At 44.8% G+C, this 21,223-nt stretch overlaps 1 protein-coding gene across 1 annotated transcript in view; it reads left to right on the forward strand.

Moving 5' to 3' along the window:
• Positions 1-21,223, forward strand: part of MYO3A (myosin IIIA) — a 210,841-nt gene that overhangs the window by 74,747 nt on the left and 114,871 nt on the right. The gene's annotated exons all lie outside the window — the stretch shown is intronic.

A 21,223-nucleotide genomic window follows, 5' to 3' on the forward strand; every position in this document is an offset into this window, starting at 1 on the left:
GCCAAGAACAGTGACCAGTGGGAGCCAAGTACAGTGACCAAAGACAACAGTGACCAGAAGGAGCCAAGAACATTGACCAGAAGGAGACAACAACAGTGACCAGGGAGAGCCAAGAACAGTGACCAGAGACAACAGTGACTGGAAGGAGCAAACAACAGTGACCAGAGGATACCAACAACAGTGGCCAGAGAGAACCCATAACAGTGACCAGAGGGCCTGATTCAGACCCGCTCGTGAGCGCTGAGTGCTCGCAAGCGGGTCGATGTTGGGCCAGTGCGCACAACAGACCCGGCTCCGTCGTGCGCATGTGCGAGACCCGGATAGCGATGGGCAAGCCGTCACTATGGGTCTCGCTACAAAGGGGGCGTGCTGTCGATGGTGAGTGACAGCATGCCCCCTTTGGTGGGCATGCCGGGGGCATGGCTGGCCAGATGGAGGTGTTCCCATGGGAACACCTACCATCTGGGGCCAGCCCCACTGACATCACAAGTGATGTCAGTGGGAGTGCTTTTGGCTCTGATAGAGCCAAAAGCACTCCAGGGCTTGTGGCAGATGAGACCCTACCACAAGGGTCTTGTCGCAAGCCCTATGGTCGTGATCGTCTTGACCATCACGACCATCTTTTTGGCCACTCGCTATAGCTGTGGGTGGTCACCCACAGCTATACGAGTGGTCAGTAGGCCACTCTAAAATCAGGAAGGATGGCCCTGATTCAGAGAGAGCGCTCTGTCAGAGTGTCCGGCTCTGAATCAGGGCCAGAGGGCCTGATTCAGACCCGCTCACGAGCGCTGAGTGCTCGCAAGTGGGTCGATGCTGCCCAAGTGCGTATGATGGAGGTGGCTCCATTGTGCGCATGCGCGAGACCCGAATAACGATGGCCATGCCGTCATCATGGGTCTCGCACCAAAGGGGGTGTGCTGTCAATGGTGATTGACAGCACGCCCCCTTTGGTGGGTGTGCCGGGGGTGTGGCTGCCCAGATGGAGGCATTCCCATGGGAATGCCTACCGTCTGGGGCTGGCCCCACTGACATCACTAGTGATGTCAGTGGGAGTGCTTTTGGTTCTGATAGAGCCAAAAGCACTCCAGGGCTTGCGGCAACAAGACCCTACCACAAGGGTCTCGCCGCAAGCCTGATGGTCGCGATGGTCTTGACCATCGTGACCATCATTTTGGCCGCTTGCTATAGCTGTGGGTGGTCACCCACAGCTATGCGAGCGGCCAGGAGGCTGCGCCAAAAAGTAAGAGGGACGGCCCTGATTCAGAGCGAGCACTCTGTCAGAGCATCGGCTCTGAATCAGGGCCAGAGTTAGCTAAGCACAGTGATCAGAGGGAGCAAACAACAGTGACCAAAAAGAACCTCCAACAGTGACCAGAAGAAGCAAACAACAGTGATGAGAGGGAGCCAAGAGCAGTGACCAGAAGAAGCCAAGAACAGTGACCAGAAGGAGCCAACAACAGTGACCAGAGGGAGCCAACAACAATGGCCAGATACAACAGTGACCATAAAAAGCCAAGAACAGTGACCAGGAAGAGCTAATAACATTAATCAGAGACAACAGTGACTGGAAAGAGCAAACAACAGTGACCAGAGGAAGCCAACAACAGTGGCCAGAGAGAACCCATAACAATGACCAGAATGAGCTAAGAAAAGTGATCATAGGAAGAAAACAACAGTAACCACAAAGAACCCACAACAGTGACCAGAAGAAGCCAACAACAGTGATGAGAGGGGCCAAGAACAGTGACCAGAAGGAGCCAACAACAGTGACCAGAAGGAGCCAACAACAGTGACCAGAGGGAGCCAACACCAATGGCCAGAGACAACAGTGACCATAAAAAGCCAAGAACAGTGACCATGAAGAGCTTAAAACATTGACCAAAGCCAACAGTGACTGGAAGGAGCAAACAACAGTGAGCAGAGAGAACCCATAACAGTGACCAGAGTGAGCTAAGAACAGTGATCAGAGGGAGCAAACAACAGTGATGAGAGGGGCCAAGAACAGTGAACAGAATGAGCCAAAAACAGTGACCAGAGGGAGCCAACAACAGTTACCAGAGGGAATCAACAACAGTGACCAGAAGGAGCCAACAACAATGGCCAGAGACAACAGTGGCCATAAGAAGCCAAGAACAGTGACCATGGGGAACCAAGAACAGTGACCCAGAGACAACAGTGATCAGCCGTAGCCAACAACAGTGACCAGAAGGAGCCAACAACAGTGACCAGGGGAAGCTATCAACAGTGACCAGAGAGAACCCACAACAGTGACCAGAGGGAGTTAAAACAGTGATCAGAGGGAGAAAACAACTGTGATCAGAAAAAACCCACAACAGTGACCAGATGGAGACAACAAAAATGACCAGAGGGAGACAACAAAAGTGACAATAGGAAGACATTAACTGTGAGCAGAGGGGAACAGCAGTGACCAGAGTGAGCCAACAACAGTGACCAGAGAGAACCCATAACAGTGACCAGATGGAGCCAAGAACAGAGATCAGAGGGAGCAAATAAAAGTGACCAAAAAGAACCCAAAACAGTGACTAGTGGGACACAACATAAATGACCAGAGGGAAACAACAAAAGTGAATATAAATAAAAAGTGAAAAAAGTGGGCAGAAAGAGGCAAGAACAGTGAATAGAAGGAGCCAAGAACAGTGACCAGAGACAACAGTAACTGAAAGGAGCAAACAGCAGTGACCAGAGGCAGCTAACAACAGTGACCAGAGAGTACCCATAACAGTGACCAGATGGAGCCAAGAACAGTAACTAGAAGGAGCCAAGAACAGTGACCAGAGAGAAATAACAAAAGTGATCAAAGGGAGCAAACAACAGTGACCAGAGGAAGACAACAATAGTGCAACAGTGACTGGACGGAGTCAAGAACAGTGACTGGAGGGAGACAATAACATTGGTTGGAGGGAGCCAAGAACAGTGACCAGAGTGAGCCAACGACAGTGACCAGAGGGGGCCAACCACAATGTTGAGCCAACAACAGTACATAACAGAAACTTATAAGAGGTCCAGTGAGACCCTACAATACTGCCTAGGAAACAAACAACAGTGTCCAGAGAAAAACAGTCTATGGACAGAAACAACAGTGTCCAAACAGATGCTTACTATCACTGACAAAGAGGCAGTATTTTACTAATGGTCATGATAGTGAATGCTGTTTGTGTCCAATAAAGACTTGATTCTATGAGATGCAGCAATCATCATGAGCTGGATGATACTTGCTAATCGTGACTAGTACTGATTCCTCTACCAATATAAGTAAGTGATGTTTAGTGAAAGCCACAGAGATTCTACTTAAGGTGCAAAACTGAAGAAATCCGCACTCATCTCTCTGTGTTGTAGCCCTCAGTCCTCTGCTGTAAATTAATAATGACCCAGGTGCAGAACCTTATTCCAGCCCTTCCATGTTCAGAAAAGCTTAGCAAACACAGCACATGCTCCAACTAGTGGGTAATGAAAAAATAATTTTAGGTGGAGGTGCAAACAGTGAATACGGAGATCTTTCATGTCTGCTATGTCTCAATGAATCCAATTTATCAAAGGCCAATTCTTCTCTTCCCATTTAGCCTGTTGGAAACCAGCTAAGGAACTGATTAATCTTCCCCATGCAATTATCCTTCATTATGAACATTTCATGGTAGAGGAGCAAAATCGGCCTCTAAATAAACAGAGTGTGATTTGGCAATAGATTGTGAGATTCATAAAGAATCCAGTGAATGGAGCACTGCAGGTATTGAGTGACGCCTCTATTATCTAACCCTAACCCCATTGGTGGCTATTTACCAACAAAATGTATATACAGTACATGCCAATGAGCAGTAACCACTAGGGGTGAGCGGGTTCGCATTTCTAAAATCCGAACCCCCCGAGCCCCCCCGATCCGAGGCCGATCCGTGTCAGGCGCGACTTTTCCCGCATGACGGATCTGAAATCGAGGCAAAACGTCATCATCCCGCCTTCCGGGTCTCGCGGGTTTTGAATTCTATATAAGGTACCCACGTTGGCGCCATTTTCTCACTCGGCTGTGGACAGTGAAGAGGGAGGGTGGGACTTAGGGCTGGCTGGGCTGTGTAGTGTAGTGTAGTGCAGTGTTGTGTTGTGCCGTGCTGTGCTGCGCTGTGCTGCTGTTGTCCATAGGGGCTGTGTCCACTCCTCCAAAGTCCATAGGGGCTGGCTGTGTTGTGCTGTGCTGCTGTTGTCCATAGGGGCTGTGTCCACTCCTCAAAAGTCCATAGGGGCTGGCTGTGTTGTGCTGTGCTGCTGTTGTCCATAGGGGCTGTGTCCACTCCTCCAAAGTCCATAGGGGCTGGCTGTGTTGTGCTGTGCTGCTGTTGTCCATAGGGGCTGTGTCCACTCCAAAGTCCATAGGGGCTGGCTGTACTGTGTTGTGCAGTCAGTTGTCCATAGGGGCTGTGGCCACTCCAAAGTCCTGTGCAGTGTCCCAGTCCTAAAGGGGTGCTGTAGTGTTGTCCAGGGGCTGCTCTGTCCATCATGGGTGCTCCCCCCAAGTGCAAAAAAATATATATTTTTTCTGTGTTTGTGAATTGTGTGTGCAGTAGCCGCATGTGCATCAACAAAGGAGCAGCACCAAGCGTGCGCCTGTGTCCCATAAGTAAAGGGCCAGCTGTCTTGTCTGTTAAAGGGTGTAACCCCCAAAGTGCACTCCAAAAAAAAAAATATATATATTTTTTTGTGTTTGTGAATTGTGTGTGCAGTATCCGCACGTGCATCAACAAAGTAGCGCCAATCGTGCGCCTGTTTCAAAGGTAAAGGGCCGGCTGGCTTGACCATTAAAGGGTGCTGTAACCCCCAAAGTGCACTCCAAACCAAATAAAAACATATTTTCTGTGTTTGTGAATTGTGTGCACTGTGGCTGCACGTGCATCAACAAAGGAGCAGCACCAAGCGTGCGCCTGTGTCCCATAAGTAAAAGTCCGGCTGGCTTGTCCGTTAAAGGGTGGTGTAACCCTCCAAGTGTGCTCCACAAAAAATAAAAAATTCTCCTCTTTTTCTGTCTTTGTGAATTGTGTGGGCTGCAGTTGCACCTGCATCCTCAAAGCAGCAGCGACAAGCGTGCGTCTGTCTGTTAAAGGGTGGTGTAACCCCCAAAGTGCACTCCAACAAAAATAAAATATTTTCTTCTGTGTTTCTGAATTGTGTGCACTGTACGTGCATCCTCAAAGCAGCAGCGCCAAGCGTGCGTCTGTCTGTTAAAGGGTGGTGTAACCCCCAAAGTGCACTCCAACAAAAATAAAACATTTTCTTCTGTGTTTGTGAATTGTGTGCACTGTACGTGCATCCTCAAAGCAGCAGCACCAAGCGTGCGTCTGTCTGTTAAAGGGTGGTGTAACCCCCAAAGTGCGCTCCACAAAGAATAAAAAATTCTTTTTTTTTCTGTCTTTGTGACTTGTGTGCACTGTAGCTGCACGTGCATCAACAAAGGAGCAGCGCCAAGCGTGCCCCTGTGTCCCATAAGTAAAGAGCTGGCTGGCTCATTTCTTAAAGGGTGGTGTAACCCACAAAGTGCACTAGTCTCCAACAAAAATAAAAAATAATTTTCTGTGTTTGTGTGCGCCTTAGCCGCACGTATATATCAATATAACATAAATGGAGGACTAAACTTTCTCCGATAAAAATAAAATATGGAAAAATCAAGAACCATTTCCTCCTAGTGCTGAAGCTGCTGACACTAGTCATGACATTGACGATAACATGCCATCAACGTCGTCTGCCAAGGCCGATGCCCAATGTCATAGTAGAGGGCACATACAATCCCAAATGACAAAGTTCAGGAAAATGACCTTAAAAAAAATATTTAAATCATCTGAGGAGAAACGTAAACTTGCCAATATGCCATTTCCGACACGGAGTGGCAAGGAACGGCTAAGGTCTTTCACTATGTTCATGACTAGTGCTTCAGCTTCACATGACGATGGAAGCCCTCCTCCCACTAAAAAAATCAAACAAGTTAAGCTGGCAAAAGCACAGCGAAGAACTGTGCGTTCTAAGAAGATATCACAAATCCCCAAGGAGAGTCCAAGTGTGGTGGCGGTTGCAATGCCTGACCTTCCCAGCACTGGACGGGAAGAGGTGGCTGTTTCCACCATTTGCACGCCCCCTGCAAGTGCTGAAAGGAGCACCCACATTCCACTTGCTGATATGCAAATTGAAGATGTCACTGTTGAAGTACAACAGGATGAGGATACTGGTGTAGCTGGCGCTGAGGAGGAAGTTGGCAAAGAGGATTCTGATAGTGATGTGGTTTGTTTAAATCAGGCTCCGGGGGAGACAGTTGTCCGTGGGATGAAAAAGCCCATCACGGTCATGCCTGGGCAGAAGACCAAACATTCCACCTCTTTGGTCTGGCAATATTTCTATCCAAATCCGGACAACAACTGTCTTGCCATATGTACCATATGTAAAGGTGAAATAAGTAGGGGTAGGGACGTTAACCACCTAGGAACATCCTCCCTTATACGGCACCTGCAGCACGTTCATAAAAAGTTACTGTCAAGTTCAGAAACTTTGGCTAAGACCGTAAGCAGTCCAGGGACACCTAAATCCCGTTGTCCTGTTGAATCCAAGCGCCTGCAAACCACACCGTCAACTCCCTCCTCGTCAATTTCCTCCTTAGTCAGGATCGGAAGTAGTCCTGCAGGCCATGTTACTGGCATGACTGACTCTCCTATCCGGTATTCCTCCGGAGGATCCTGCATTGCTACGCCTACTGAAGCCGCTGCTGCTGTTGCTGCGGCTAGGAGTCGTTCATCATCCCAGAGAGGAAGTAGGAACACCACTACTTTTACTAAACAATTGACCCTCCAACAGTCCTTAGCGAGGAGGATGAAGTACGACAGCAGTCATCCTGAAGCAAAACGTATAACTGAGACCTTTACTGCTATGTTGGTGTTAGACGTGCGTCCAGTATCCGCCATTAGTGCAGTGGGAATTAGACAATTGATGGAGATAGTATGTCCCCAGTTCCAAATCCCATCTAGATTCCACTTCACTAGGCAGGTGATACCGAGACTGTACAGAAACGTCAGAAAAAGTGTCCTCACTGTCCTGAAAAATGCAGTTGTACCCAATGTCCACTTAACCATGGACATGTGGACAAGTGGAACAGGGAAAACTAAGGACTATGTGACTGTGACAGCCCACTGGGTAGATGTATCACCTTACGCAGCAACAACAGCAGCGTCACCAGTAGCAGCATCTCAGAAACGCCAGTTCGTTCCAAGGCAGGCTACGCTGTGTATCACCGGTTTCATTAAGAGGCACACTGCCGACAACCTCTTAGAGAAACTGAGGGAAATCATTGCCCAGTGGCTTAGCCCACTTAGACTGTCCTGGAGATTTGTGATATCTGACAGTGCCACCAATATTGTGCGGGCATTACATCTGGGCAAATTCCAGCACGTCCCATGTTTTGCTCACACAATAAACTTGGTGGTGCAGAATTTTCTGAAAAGCAACAGGGGCGTGCAGGAGACGCTTTGGGTGGCCCGAAAAATTTCCTGCCACTTTCGCCATTCAGCGACTGCGTGCCGAAGACTGGAGCACCAGCAAACGCTCTTGAACCTGCCCCGCCATCACCTGAAGCAAGAGGTTGTGACGCGGTGGAACTCAACCCTCTATATGCTTCAGGGGATGGAGGAGCAGCAAAAGGCCATTCAAGCCTATACATCCACCTATGACATAGGCAAAGGAGGGGGTATGCACCTGACTCAAGCGCAGTGGAGAATGATTTCCGTGTTGTGCAAGGTTCTCCAGCCCTTCGAACTTGCCACACGTGAAGTCAGTTCAGACACTGCCAGCTTGAGTCAGGTCATTCCCCTCATCAGCTTTTGCAGAAGCAGCTGGAGAAAGTGAAGGAGGAGCTAAGATGGAGCGATTCCGCTCTGCATGTGGGACTTGTTGATGAAGCCCTTCATTCGCTTTGCCAGGATTCCAGGGTGGTCAATCTGTTGAAATCAGACCACTACATTTTGGCCACCGTGCTCGATCCTAGGTTTAAAGCCTATGCGGTGTCTCTCTTTCTGGCTGACACAAGCCTACAGAGGTGCAAAGACCTGCTGGTGAAAACACTGTCAGCTGAAGCAGAACGTGACACGTCAACAGCTCCTTCTTCATTTTCTCCCGCAACTGGGGCAGCCAGAAAAAAACTTAGGTATCCTAAGCAACCTGCTGGCGGTGATGCAGGGCAGGCAGGACCAAGTTTGGATATCTGGTCCGGACTGAAGGACCTGGCAACAATTTCTGACATGTCTACTGTCACTGCATATGATACTGTCACCATTGACAGAATGGTGTAGGAGTACATCGGTGACAGCATCCAAGTAGGCATGTCAGACAGTCCGTACCTGTACTGGCAGGAAAAAGAGGCAATTTGGAGGCCCCTGTACAAACTGGCTCTATTTTACCTGAGTTGCCCCCCCTCCAGTGTGTACTCCGAAAGAGTGTTTAGTGCAGCCGGGAACCATGTCAGCGAAAGGCGTAGGAGGTTGCTTCCACAAAATGTGGAGAAGATGATGCTCATAAAAATGAATTATCAACTCTTCCAGTGAGACCAGCCTCCAGAACGTACAGAGGGACCTGTGGTGGTGGATTCTAGCGGGGACGAATTAATACTCTGTGAGGATGAGGTTGTACACAACACTGAAGAGGGTGAGGAATCGGTGGATGAGGAGGATGAGGACGACATCTTGCCTCCGTAGAGCCAGTTTGTGCAGGGACAGATTAATTGCCAGCTTGTTTTGTGGGGGCCCAAACGAACCAATCATTTCAGCCACAGTCGTGTGGCAGACCCTGGCGCTGAAATGATTGGTTTGCTAAAGTGTACATGTCCTGTTTATACAACATAAGGGTGGGTGGGAGGGCCCAAGGACAATTCCATCTTGCACCTCTTTTTTTTCTTTGCATTATGTACTGTTTGGGGCCTAGTTTTTCAAACTGCCATCCTGTCTGCCACTGCAGTGTCACTCCTAGATGGGCCACGTGTTTGTGCCTCCCACTCGTGTCGCTTAGCATAGTCATCCAGCTACCTCGGTGCAACCTTTTGGACATAAAAACACTATTGTGAGGTGTGAGGTGTTCAGAATAGACTGGAAATTAGTGGAAATTAAGGTTATTGAGGTTAATAATAGCATAGGAGCAGAAAAACCCACAAATTCTGTGATGTTAGCTGTTTTTATGCTTTTTTTCAAAAAAATACATATCCAAAACACAAAACCCAGAACCCAAAACACGGAAGGGTGGTTTTGGCAAAACCAATCCAGATTCAAACACGAAGAAAGATCCAGATCCAAAACCAAAACACAAAACACGAAAAGTGGCCGGCACACCCCTAGTAACCACTAGTATCCAATCAGCAATTAGATTGTATTTATCTGGGGAAAATTAGATAATGAAAGCAAGCATCTCATTGGTTACAATGTTAACTTGCTCCCAGAGGATTTACTTCATACCAACAGGGGTATCTTTCTGTGCCTGACCTGCAATTCACTTTCCCACGTCCTCTTTGCATACTGTAGCTTCCCACAGCACTAACCCCCACCTGCTGTACTCACATTGCATCTGAATAAAGTAATGCAATTAATCCTATCCATGCTTCAATTACTAGAACATGTAAATAATTTAATAAATTAATTTATTGCAAATAATTGAAAAAATTCCAATGTACAAGCAATTGCCACCCACTGCACACCTGTCACCCTAGGCAATATCTTTTGTGGGCTTTGTACAAACACTCATTGTTTTAATGGTTTAAATAAATAGTTTCTCTACTTTCTCCATGCATATTTATAGTTTTACTTTCTTCAACTACTCTGTGACCTTACAATTACCTACAGTTTTGAAGGAAAATATGTGAGGAAGTAAAAATATTTATTTCCTTTTAAACAACAGTATGTTATGCAAACATAAGAAAGCCCAGCTAAAATAAGTGGATCCTGTAAACAACAGCTGTGTTAAAATGGCTGAGGTTTGATGCATATTAACATAACGTACTCTGATGGAATGTAAAAAATCTACAAATTGTTGTAATAGTAAACCTTGGCCCTCATTCAGAGTCGTTCGTTAGCATCAGTACGCTCGTTGCGTTCCGATGTTTGTAAACCACGCATGCGCCGGTGTTCCACTGCGCATGTGCGTACGGCAGATTGCGAGCTTTTTTTGTCTCGTTCGTCAAATTGCGAACAGGAAGTGACATGTCAAATGTGATTGACAGAACAGGCCGTTTTTGGGCGTTGACGGGGGTTGAGATGGGAAAACGCAGGCGTGGCGGGGCGTTTTTGGGGCGTACATAAATTTTCTAATGCGAACGTCAAATGTGTTCGTACCATGTCATACGTCACTGGATGATCCTCTTTCCGTTCAAACTGCTCGCACAGCTTGGGGTCTGGATTACTCGACCACAATGGCGATGGCCTTGTCCTCCGTCCCTGGCCTCCACGATGTTTCATCGATTAATCACGGCTTGTCAGAAAAACAATCAATTTTGAATTGAAAACCAGCTTGTAATGTGTTTTGAAAAGAGTTTTTTTGGTTAGCACAAAACCGTACGCAGGTGGAAATCAAAGCTGCTAATTTCCGGATTACACAATCAATTAGCGTACATTTGTAGGTATGTTTTTTTTTTTGTTTTTTGTTTTTGTGCTATTGTAACAATAATGTAGTCATGTTTGTGTGTATTTTACCATTTTGCTTTGGTCAGGAGAATTTGCATCCTTATGTAATTTTTAAAGTGTTCCTTAAAGAGCCCTTTTTTTTAAAACATTTTTTTTTTTTGGGAGGTCGTTTTTGTCTTGTGAGCCAGGATTAACTCTAAACCATTTATAAAATAATGTCACAATACAATGTAGATAATTTTTTAAAAATTTATTTTAAAATAAACACATTTTCAGGCCCATATTTTGCCAACACTTTTTGGCCAGTGTTATTCCAAAAAAATTATAATTGGGACAAACATAAAAGGTATGGGCAACTTAAACAAAAAAATTAAAAACAATTCACAAGAAAGGAGAGGGAAGTTTTGGCCAGAAAGGAATATGGGGCAAGCACAGAAGGAGTGTGGGAAAAGTAGCCAGTGCTGTCAACGTTTTTTTCCCTGTTTGGCTGGGGGAGGGTGGGCGCCAGACCGGGTCCGGGATGTCATCTGGCTGGCCTGTCCAGAGGCAGATGTTGTGGCCTCTGGACTAGGCACAGGGCTAGGCACATTTGGAGGATTGGCTGATGTTGTGCCAGAGGTGGAGGATCCTGATGTTCCAGTCGGCTCCACCATGTGCTGGCGAACGAAATGCTCCAGGGCATTGGCGATGCGGATGTTGGCCCTGGTATTTTCCGCCAGGGCCTGACCAATGGTCACGTTGGCCGCAGCATTTTGCTCCAGGGCCTCAGCCACCCGTAGCAGACTGGTGTCCATCCTCTGCAGAATCTCCGTATGGAAATCCGATTTAAAATTGAGTTCTGTGAGGAGTGCCACTGCCTGCGAGGGGGATTGCCCTGGACTGGCTTCTGCAGGGTCCTCAGCCGGATGTACTGGTTCCTCCCCTGCACAGCCAGCAGAAATTCTGCGGCCAAGGCTCCCCTCTGGAGCAGACTCATCCGCCTGTGTCTCTGTGAGAAAAATGAGAAAAGAGTCACATTAGAATCTACATATTGGCACAATAACATTTCAGAGTTGGTTACATCACAATATTTACCTGGGACAACATGAGGAGCCGCAAAGTCTGGCATGTCCGTATCCATGTTGGACACGCCAAACACCTCCACATCCTGCACACACCCCTGTGCCAGCTCTTCCAAATCATTCAGCTCCAATGACACAGGGGTGGGACCTCCACCTGTTCCCCTTGCGTGCCTAGCCCTGTCAGCCAGTTTTTGCTTCAGGCGATATTTGAAGTCTTGCCATCTGTGGGTGAAAAATTTGGCATTATTCCTGCATTATTTGGCCCTGTATACTTTTTTTTTATTTCGGTTTTAACTTACTGCCGTTTGACATCCCGGTCTAGACGGACATAATCACCCACCCTATTGACAGCACTGGCTATCTCCTCCCACATTCTCCACTTCTGGCTTGCACCCATATTCCTGTCTGCCTGTGGCAGGATGTCCACACACTTCTGTACCAAAACCTCCATCTCCTTTCTTGTGAATTGTGGCTGTCTTTTTTTGGGGGGCGCTTGGCCAGGAAGACTGGGCCCAGCAGCCTCTTCCATGTCATCCTCAACACCTATTGAAATTAAATTATTTTAATTTGAGATGTCAATCTTTCAATATTTTCTTAATCTAAATAATCCTTGAAGATAAATGATAGAAATACTTACCGGCCGCCTCTTGGCCATTATTGGGCTGGTCTGTAGCCATTTTTAACAAGAAAAATTGAACTACACCAGACCGTTTGTGTTTTTCCGTGACGTATTTATACATGTGTCCTTATTTTTCGACCGCATCATTGATTGTGCTTTCCTATGATCCGTCCTTAATTTGAGCGGAAACGTAACACTATTTTTGGCTGTTGGCGACTCGAGTCAAGGTAGCGGGTGTTGTTTGTTGGAGGTTGCGTGGTTCGGAGTGTATTGTTGGAGGGAGTAGTGTTTGGAGTTGGTTTTTTGGAGTGTGTTCGAGGCGTTTTTTGGAAAACAACTTTCCGTTCGCTTTTTTTGTTCTGGTTATTTTATTTGTGTTGTATTTTTGTGTAAGTTTTTACCCGTCATCCTTGTGTAAAATTTTGTTCTGCCATTTATTAATTAGGGGTCTAAAATGTGTTATCTTTCTTTTGTAGGTTTTTTTTGGCTGTGCCCCAACGACGTTTTTGTTCTGTGACTTATTTATCGTGTATTGGTAAGTTTTGATTTTAACTTTTTTGTAAAATATTCATGTATTGTTCTTCGCATATTTTGGACTCATTAATGTTTTTTTTTCTGTTTTTTTGGGATGTACAAAATGCGAACCATTTAGCGCACTTTTATTGGCTGTATTCCCCTGTTAAAAATGTGAACCATTTAGCGCACTATTATTGGCTGTATTCCCCTGTTAAAAATGCGAACCATTTAGCGCACTTTTATTGGCTGTATTCCCCTGTTAAAAATGCGAACCATTTAGCGCACTTTTATTGGCTGTATTCCCCTGTTAAAAATGCGAACCATTTAGCGCACTTTTATTGGCTGTATTCCCCTGTTAAAAATGCGAACCATTTAGCGCACTTTTATTGACTGTATTCCCCTGTTAAAACTGCGAACCATTTAGCGCACTTTTATTGGCTGTATTCCCCTGTTAAAAATGCGAACCATTTAGCGCACTTTTATTGGCTGTATTCCCCTGTTAAAAATGCGAACCATTTAGCGCACTTTTATTGGCTGTATTCCCATTAAAAATGCGAACCATTTAGTGCACTTTTATAGGCTGTATTCCCCTGTTAAAAATGCAAACCATTTAGCGCACTTTTATTGGCTGTATTCCCCTGTTAAAAATGCGAACCATTTAGCTCTCAAAATTTTGAAAAATTAAATTATGGGGGCAAATTGTGGAAGTCCTCTCAATGTAGGTTTACTATTGTTTGAAATGTGTGCTCACCCCCATTTTCTGGAACACAATTTAAAAATAAACCTAAAAAAAAAAGGCCATCCAAAATTCTATGTTTGTTTGTTTTTTTGGGAAATGTAGGTTTTGGAAATCATAACAATACCCCGGCATGTAAGCATCTTTGGATTTTAACGTAAAGATAAGTATTTTTTATATTATTTTGGGGCAAGATACCGTAACTATAATTCTTACCATTTCAGGTTGATGTTAGTCGTCTTATTGTGGACATGCTCCCGGAAGCCGACCAACCTCAATCTCGTCCCAGGCGTAGGCATCGTAGGCGTGCTAGGCCCCAGATATATAGAACACGTGTCAGCCTTTTTGGAATGCCCGATGATGAGGTGTTAAGTCACTACTGTCTTCCGCCCCAAATCATCATAGACACTCTCTCTTTAATAGAGAGTGATCTTGAGCGGCATATTGACAGTCCAACAGCAATACCACCACTTATGCAATTAATGGCGGTGTTACATTTCTGTGCCTCAGGATCCTTTCAAACCACGGTGGGAATAGTTCCGGGAATCTCCCAATCCTCCTTTTCAAGGATCCTGAGGGCAGTGATGGAGGCCCTTTTCAAACACCTCCATCATTTTATTAAAATGCCTTTGGATATGGCTTCCCTTAGTGTGGCGAAGGCCAATTTTTACCAAATAGCTGGCTTCCCACACATCATAGGGGTTGTGGATGGTACTCACATACCACTTCAGCCTCCAGCACGGCTGGAGGCCAGTTTTCGGAACTGAAAACACTATCACTCACTGAATGTAATGGAGGTATGTGATGCCTCCCTCCAGATCCTGTCCCTGAATGCAAAATTACCCGGGAGTGCACATGACTCATTCGTCATCTGGCAATCAGGGATTTGGCAGAAATTAAACAACCTACAAGCTGGTGATGCCTGGCTTCTGGGTAAGTGGAGACCTTTAGTAGATACCAATGCTAAGCTTGATACACAGTGATCCTGATGTTGTCACGTCTTTTTCACAGGAGACAGTGGCTACCCTTGCACGCCCTAGCTGCTCACTCCTTATTTGGCTCCCACACCAGGGCCACAAAGTGATTTTAATTCCGCACTTACAGCCACCAGGCAAGTGGTGGAGCGCTGTATCGGCCTTTTAAAAGGCCGATTCAGATGCCTACACCGCTCTGGTGGCGAGCTCATGTATTTGCCGGATATGGTTTCGAAAATTGTGGTCCTGTGTGGGATATTTCACAACATCGCCATAAGGAGTGGTGTCCCAATGCAGCCAGAGGATGCCTTGCCTGAGGATGGCCCCCCCGAGGTTGGTCGGAGGTCAGTATGTGGGGGGGCCATACGCGATGATGTGGTGGCCAGATATTTTAGGTAATTATTGGCACAAAAGAAGTTCTTTGACACAATGTGGTAAGGATTTTTGGAGACCATCTAATTAATTTGTTTATTATTTCCCATCTTCTGTTTGATTTCATAATCTTTTGGACTGAAATGATGACTACTTCCTGCTACCCAAAACAAACCTTCATGGGGACACATTGGATACATATTCTGGACCCAATATTGCAACGCCACATTTGTGGAATCATGTTGGCATGCTCATTCGTCAACCAGTTCTTGATTTATCTTTAATTTTTTCTTATGGTGTTTGATGGTTTTTACATTTTGTTATCACTGTGTGTATTGTTTGTGAGCCAACACTTTATGTTGTGAATAAATTTTTAGAATTTGTAATTCCCCAAATTTTCTTGAACATTACAAGCAAGTGTAACCAGGTTCACCCACGTTAAATTTGCTTAAGAGTTAATCCTGTAATGTCGCAATTTGCACAAAATGTAACTATGCTTTCTGGGTCCAAACCAACACCAAAAGGTATTATGTCGAATCAGTATGCTTTGGAATCTCGGTCTAAGCAGGTTTCCCCCAAAATTGGAACATGTAAAATGTACAAAGTGAAAAAATGTAAACCAAAAAATTGCACCAAACCGATTGTTAGTGTTAGCTGTTTCATGTGCCTGTTTTCTAAAAATCAACAACACACAATCTTAGTGACATTAGTTGCAAATACTTGCTGCAAGAGTCTACTTATGTAAGTGTAAACAATCTAAGATTTGGAGACAAGGAATGAGACAAGGAATTTATCCTTTAGTGGATCCCTTGCTTCTCGTAATCTTTGTGCATGCATTTATGAGGGTAAATATTAAAATTGAAAAAGGCAATAATCTATTGTATCTAATATATAATATGCTTTTAAGCTGGGTATCCACTATACAATTCTCTGTCAGATATCTGTCCAATCTGGCTGATTGGAATGAAAACCTGGTAATGTAATGGAGCAAATCACAATCTTCAATTTGCTCACAAACACTGGAAAATAGCCAATAATGGTTGTTCAGACAAATTGGTTAAAACACACAAATTTAACGAATTTGAACATTTTTTTGTCCTTTTTTCAGTGTTTAAAACCGTATGATCCACTGTCATTTGCTCCCATACATTACCAGGTTTTCATTCCAACCGGCCAGATTGGACAGATATCTGACAGATAATTGTATAGTGGATGCCCAGCTTTAGATTGGAATTAAATTTGTTATGCATAAAAAAAACCTCTGAAGGATCATTAGAGAGTGTCTGTGTTCTGGGCCGCTGTGTGTTCAGTGTGGTTCTCATTTCATGACTGTGGATGTATTAAGTGGTGGGAGGTAGGAAGGCATAAAGCATATTTCTGGGAGAGATAAAGGGGTGGCTAGAATTAGAATGTCGTCAGTTTACCAAATCTTTCTGTACCTTTGCTGACTGTAACTTGTGCTCTGAATGGTAATGATGTGGCATCTGCCTATCATGCACGCTATGTGCTGTGGTTATCACGAAATGCAGGGACATTCATACAAAGAGCATGCTTCTGCCATGTAAATCTTTAACCAACATAATGTTGAAACAGGAGAAAATAAAATGTATCAAAAATATTTTCAAGAGCAAACAGATAATCTGGTATTAAACTCAATTCATTTCCTAGAAACAGCATGTGAAGGACTTATATACAAGAGTGAGTTCCCCACACAATGAGGCATGAAAACTTCTATAAACAGTGACTGTTTTCCAACTGTCAGTAAATTCCCTCAAAATGTTATCCAGGAGTCAGGAGTGCCTGCAAAAGGATTAATATTTTCTCTTTCCTTCCCTTGGTAGGATCAGATCAGTGTAAGCTGGACTCAGAAATGGCAGGCAGTGATGAGTTACTCAGGGAGGAGCAGAGCAGTGTAAGCTGGACTCCGAGATGGCAGGCAGTGATGAGTGTCTCAGGGAGGAGCAGAGCAGTGTAAGCTGGACTCAGAGATGGCAGGCAGTGATGAGTGACTCAGGGAGGAGCAGAGCAGTGTAAGCTGGACTCAGAGATGGCAGGCAGTGATGAGTGACTCAGGGAGGAGCAGAGCAGTGTAAGCTGGACTCAGAGATGGCAGGCAGTGATGAGTGACTCAGGGAGGAGCAGAGCAGTGTAAGCTGGACTCAGAGATGGCAGGCAGTGATGAGTGACTCAGGGAGGAGCAGAGCAGTGTAAGCTGGACTCAGAGATGGCAGGCAGTGATGAGTGACTCAGGGAGGAGCAGAGCAGTGTAAGCTGGACTCAGAGATGGCAGGCAGTGATGAGTGACTCAGGGAGGAGCAGAGCAGTGTAAGCTGGACTCAGAGATGGCAGGCAGTGATGAGTGACTCAGGGAGGAGCAGAGCAGTGTAAGCTGGACTCAGAGATGGCAGGCAGTGATGAGTGACTCAGGGAGGAGCAGAGCAGTGTAAGCTGGACTCAGAGATGACAGGCAGTGATGAGTGACTCAGGGAGGAGCAGAGCAGTGTAAGCTGGACTCAGAGATGGCAGGCAGTGATGAGTGACTCAGGGTGTGGGGCAATCTCTGCTCCAGTCCAGTTCACAGGGGCAGGGTACTCCACAACTCTACCTCAATTCAAGACTGCAGGGCAGGTGGTGAGCCAAGCAGAATGGCAGAGGGCAGTGGAGCACATCTGCATGGTGCCCAGCCACTGTGTTTACCATCCGCTCCACTATCTTCCTGAACTGTTATGTTAGGAAAGACACTTGGTTTCTGCCTGACTATGACTACACTGCTAAGTTATCACTAAAAGTCAGAGCAGTGGAGGCAAAGCACAAGGGAGGGGTTAGCAGGCTGCAATTCGCAGACACTGCTCATCCCGGATTGCCATACCTCTGGACTCCAGATAAATCTTTTGATTTCTGGAATGTACGGAGGAATCCCGGACGCGTGGTAACCCTAATAAGTTATTTGGTGCTTACAATCATGTGTCTAGCAAATACAGCACACCCAGCTTGAGAAATGACTAGTTTATTTGAAGAAATAAAAAAGTACCCAAACAGTGTGAGGTACTAGTATTTCACTATACAGCTGTGTCCTCATACACTGTGACTTCAGTCGCACCAAAAACAGGCTCTCTCGGTGCACTCAAAATGTGTGTCATATCCGCAAAAATAATACAACTGGAACCAACAAAACGACTCTGCTAGATTGCGCTGATCAATTTGACCTTTGTAAATCTGTGTGCGACTGAGTCTAAACCTGAATACGAAGTGCTACGATGCAGTGACGGCGGCTTTTCCTCATACCAAGTTCCGTTCTGCACCTTTGTACGCATTCATAACTGATTCCTGTGCAGTTAATGTCGCAGCCCAGTGACTGTAGTACACTGTGAGTGGTGTTTTGCTGCATCTACGATGCTAATAAGAAGCAACATTTAAAGAAAAATTCAGTACGCTACACCTCTCAGAGCAGCTCAGTGTTTTGCACTTTGTGGTGTACTGAGACAAAGTGTATTTATTTATTTATTAACAGTTTCTTATATAGCGCAGCACATTCCGTTGCACTTTACAATTGGAAACATTTATAGAACAAAACAGGATAACAACAGACAGACATAGAGGTCAGAGGGCCCTGCTTGCAAGCTTACAATCTATAGGGAAATAGGTATTGATACACAAGAATAGGTGCTATACATTGCAATTTGGTCCAGCCAGAATGCAGAGTTTCTTAGTTGGCTGCATGATCCAGTCACACAGGAATGTCGGCCAAATGTCAGGAGTATGTGACAGAAAGACAATGTGTGAGGTTATGTGTGGACTGTGAGAGGGGATGTAATAAGACATGGAAGCTTTGAAGTTTTTGTGGTCGGTTTTCGAATCTGATAAGCTTGTCTGAAGAGGTGAGTTTACAGGGAATGCTTGAGGGATTGAAGACCAGAGGTAAGTCTTATTGTGCGTGGTAAGGCATTCCATAGAGTGGGTGCAGCCCGAAGAAAGTCCTGTAACCGTGAATGGGAGTAAGTAATGCGTGGGGATGAGAGACGCAGATCTTGTGCTGAGCGGAGAGGTCGGGTTGGGAAATATTTTGAGATGAGTGGAGAGATGTATGTTGGTGTGGTTTGGTTAATGGCCTTATGTGTAAGTAACAGTGGGCCTGATTCAGAGCCGGACGCTATTTGCGGACGCTCGTTCATAAAAAGGGGCTGGCTATTTAAATTAAGCGCTCGCTCTTTGCGGTCTGTTGATGCCTCTATGTCTGAACGAGCGAACAAAACATGCGCTCACTATTTAGGAAAAAACGCCCCCTGGCCGCTCGCATCCTACGTCATCTCCGCTATTTATTTGATTAATCGAGTACATCGAAAGGCGTATGAACTGCTCGCTATTCTTGTGGTAGCATTTTCCTACCGCAATCATGCGAGCAGTTCAGGCTAAAAGACAACCAAGTGACGTGGTCAATGACGCTGCTTTGTTAATTATGCACACCCTTAAAACGCCCGTTTTGACCGTTTGGCACGCCTGCGTTCGGATCTCCACTCTCCGTTTTCAAGCACCTTCCCCTGTTACCACCCACAAACGCCTCATTCTGTCACTCAAACTAGTAGGCATTCGCTCTTTTTGCGAGCACACGATTTTCGACTGCACTGACTGGTTCGCGCATGCATACTAAAACCAGTATGCATCTGCAAAAAAGCAGATGTGCGAACATCGCTCGGAGCGAACGAGCGGCCGCTTGCGAGCGCCTCTGAATCAGGCCCTCTATTTTGTAGTGAATATGGTAGAAAACCAGCAACCAATGGAGGGACTGACAGAGCGGTGCAGCAGACGATGAACATTTGGCAAAGAAGATAAGCCTCGCCGCTGCATTCATAATGGATTGTAAATGGCGATAGCCTGTTTTTGGGAAGACCAGTAAGGAAACTATTGCAATAGTCAATGTGGGAAATAATAAGTGCATGGATTAGAGTTTTGCAGTGTCTTGTGTGAGATATGGTCGAATTTTGGATATGTTTTTTAGATGTATGTAACATGATTTTGAGACAGATTGAATGTGGGGAACAAAGGACAGTTCAGAGTCAAGGATAACACCAAGGCAGCGAGCCCTTGGGGCAGGGTGGATTGTTGAGTTATCAACAGTGATAAAGAGATCAAGTTGGTAACTGTTATTGGCCGGTGGAAATATAATTCATTCTGTTTTAGAAATATTAAGTTTCAGGTGGCAAGACGGCATCCTAGATGAAATGGCAGAAATACATTCAGTGACACGGACCAATAAATCTGGAGAGGATAGGTAGGTTTGAGTATCATCCGCATACAGATGGTACTGAAATCCAAAAGAGCGGATTAGTTTGCCAAGAGAGTTGGTATAGATTGAGAATAGCAAAAGACAGAGCCTTGTGGTACTCCAACTGATAAAGGTAGCGAAGAGGAGGTAGAATCCGAAAAATGAACAGAAAAAGAGCGATCAGATAGGTAGGAAGAGAACCAAGAAAGAGATGCGTATGAGGACACATCTGTATGTAGAAGGTGAAGGAATGACAACTTGAACCAAATCTTTTATAAAAAAATATACTTACTAAAACATCCTAAGAAAACATACAAAAAACATTCAACAATATCCATAATATAAATGTGTGTCTATACCTTTTTGGATATTATTGATGTCTTACAAATATTGCAGTCAGTAGTAACATTAAAACAAATAAATAATATGTTTGGAGTTATAGGTAATGAAATTAATGGAATAGTATATTATTATTATTATTATTATTATTATTATTATATATAATATTTGTATTATTTAATATAAAGTCTGTGAATTCCTTCTCTGAATTTTTAAATGTTTGACACCTGTAGAAGCCCTTTGTATTGTTGTCTTCTCTTTTTTATCAAAAAGGAAATCCTAACTAGTTTATCTTTCAACGATTCTCCAATTTTTTTATCATGTTACGACCTTCTCTTTTTTTGATGATATGACTCATAGGGTTTTTTGTCTCATGGGTGGGTTTGTTTGGCTTCAAGAGTTCCAATTTATCTACCCCATACACCTTATCTTTAGCATTCTCAATAAGTTTCTTTATCTAAAAACCTGTACCCATGCCATCTATTTGTTGCTTAAAATTTTTTGGTTTTGAACCATTTCTTGTCAGCCTTTCCAACTGGCCTAAATGGATTCCCTGTATATAAATAATGGAATGGAAAAGACTATTTCTGATTATTTAATGGTAAAACCATTAATGTTCAAAGATGTATGAATATCAGTAGGTAGAAACTCTTCACTCCAGTTAAAAAATATCATCTATAAAATCTATACGGGGATACCT

This window comes from Taudactylus pleione, unplaced genomic scaffold (genome assembly GCF_031769625.1).
Source record: "Taudactylus pleione unplaced genomic scaffold, aTauple2 ptg000788l, whole genome shotgun sequence".
NCBI lineage: Eukaryota > Metazoa > Chordata > Amphibia > Anura > Myobatrachidae > Taudactylus > Taudactylus pleione.